Source organism: Bison bison, unplaced genomic scaffold, assembly GCF_000754665.1.
Source record: "Bison bison bison isolate TAMUID 2011002044 unplaced genomic scaffold, Bison_UMD1.0 scf7180017864338, whole genome shotgun sequence".
NCBI lineage: Eukaryota > Metazoa > Chordata > Mammalia > Artiodactyla > Bovidae > Bison > Bison bison.
The window spans coordinates 3,376,460-3,379,000 of record NW_011494910.1 but is presented as its reverse complement, the minus strand read 5'-3'; positions in this window follow the sequence as shown (position 1 = coordinate 3,379,000).

Here is a 2,541-nt window from a genome sequence, read left to right as displayed (position 1 = left end):
GAGCTCGGCCCCACGGCCCGCCGTCCGGACTGCCCCCCGCCCCGCCTGGGACGCGGCGATCTGTCCTGCCCGCCAGGGCCACCTAACCCTTGTGGAAGCAGAGCGGCGGCCTCGCTCGCCCAGCGCCGAGGCGAAATGTAGCAAGTCGGGTGCCGCGGCTGGACGCTTGCCTAGGCCGGGGGGTGTGTGTGTGGCGGGGGGCATCCGGGGGCCGAGGAGGACTGCAGACGAGGAGTGATGAGAAGAGGGGGACCCTTGCCTCCCCCGAGACCACGGGTCCCCGCCGCCAGTCGCCAGGCGCCCCCTTTCCTCCCGAGTGAGGGGCAGGTCAGTGCTGTTGGGTCTAGGGGCTGGGTGGCAAGGCCGAGGGACCTGGCACCCCGCGCGTTCGCTGACTCTGTTTGGAGGAGAGGCCGGAGGGCCACCCAGATACTTCTCCCAATCCCTGGGTTCGGGGACACGAAAGCCATCTGCTTAGTCCCCTCCCCAGAGCATCCCGGGTCACTTTTGCCTCTTTCATCCCAGGGCCTAGGCCCGGTTGAAGTCTCTTTACTGGCAGCAGTGGATGAGGGGCTGGCTTCTCTCGCTACGAGCCCCGTTTCAGGTTAGGTAACTTGCCAGGAAGGCGGGAGGAGGAGGGCCGGTCAGGTTTTAGCGGACTCAAACTTTTCTGGCACAGGAGCCGCGGGTTCTCTCCTGCTCAGAGGTTTCTTCCTGGATCTCTAGTGAGGGTGTTTGAAAGAACTAACAGGACAGTGTTTAAGGAGACTGGAAAAGGGAGTCCTGGTGAAGTGAGTGGCTACAAAGAGAAAGCAATTCCTGTGGGCCAGTTACTGGAGTTTGATCCACCCTTCCCCAAACTGGAGTTGACTAATTGTGTGTGTTTGGAATACTTAAGGACCTATTCATCCTTCCTAGGGAAATTCTCTTTAAACGTGTTTTTTACTCGTGAGAGCTCTTCTGGTGGGATGGAATCGGGTGGGAACAAGGCCTGGGGATTCCTGTAGGCAAGAAGAAGTGGGGCCATTACCCTAAAGAGACATGCATTTGGGAGCAAGTGCGTTTTGGCTTATACTGCTTTTGTTTTTTATTTTGCTCTGTTTTATTTATTTTTTCCGATGGTGCTCTTTTGTTTTTGTTTTTAAGAATTCCATTATATCCAACTCTCAGTAACCCTGGGGAACAGGGCGAACCTAGAGAACTGAAATCTGTGCATAATAACCACAGTGTTACCGTCTTTCCCTTCAAAGTGAGATAATACTCTAGTCCTATCTGAAGAGCTCACAAGGCCGAGAGCAGGGGGAGAGAAGTAGCAGAGGCCTGGATCCAAGTCAGTGTCTGAGCTTTTTGTAACACTGTTGACTCTCAAGGGCAGGAGTGGGTAGGCCTCTGGCTCTTGGCCTTGGTCTGGCAGGCCTGCCCCATTGCCTGGGGAGTCCTCCCAGTTTGTTGGTTTTTTTCCCTCAGGGACTAGGGTTTGTAGGGGCGTAGGGACCTTCATTCAGTAGTCAGATTCTTCCTGCTTATTTGCCTTATGACTGTAAACTATCGCTTTCTACAGCCAAGTGGCTGTAGGAAGCTTGTGACTGAATTTGGAAGAGACCCCGCTGGGAGACCGCATTTTAGTAACCTTGGGTTCTTAATGGACATTCAAGAAGGGATCTCCCCCAGAACATCCCTTCCCATCCCCCATTGCTGAGAAGGCAATGCCAAGGTCTCCTGCACAGCATCTTCCCCGTCCCAGGCTGGCCCATCTCATGGCTGTTGACCATGGTGGTGGTCCCTGGTGGGCAGTGTGTTGCCTGTTGGGAGGATGGCAGGACTAGTGCCTACTGGGCATCCAGATGTTGCAGGGCAGGAATGGAGGGTGTTAGTGGAAAAGGAAGGGAAATAGCAAACTCCTTATGCCTGCCGTGTGGGAATATTCTCAGAGTAGCAGCTGTCTTCTGCCATATCATAACATTCCCTTGTCTTCCTTCTTCCCACATAAGGTGTTCCATCCAGATTCTTGTGACTGTGAGGACCAGGGATTGGGGAAGATACAGGGTCTTCCCAGAAAGGAAGAACGTCTCTGGAAAAAAGGAGAAAGAGGGCTGACGCTGCCCTGGGACCAGCAGAGCCAGAGGAGCTGTGGGCAGCTGACGGAGCCCAGCCAGAGGCCGCCCCAGGCCAAGTCTGCCTTCGGAAGGATCTGAACTTGGGCTGCTTGTCATCAAAGCAGGGCCACCTCAGAGGCACCCCAGACTTGACCGGGCTCTTCTGCTCTGGATGCCTCCGACTCTGAGGAGTCTGCGCTGAGAACCAAAGAAGTTAGGAGGCCAGAGGAGCTCCCCCCAAGAAGCTTCTTGGCCTGCTGGATCGGGCACCTGCCCCCCTCGCGCCAGCTGCAGCCTCTGGTGCGGAGTTTCCTGCTCCCCTCCAGCTTGTGGCTTCAGTGCTTGATGGGGCTGCCTGTCGGTGGATCAGCTTCTGAAGCGCCCCATCGGAGCAGAGAGCCGTGGGAAGAGGTCCCGCGGCCACCACGCCTGCATTCACCCCAAG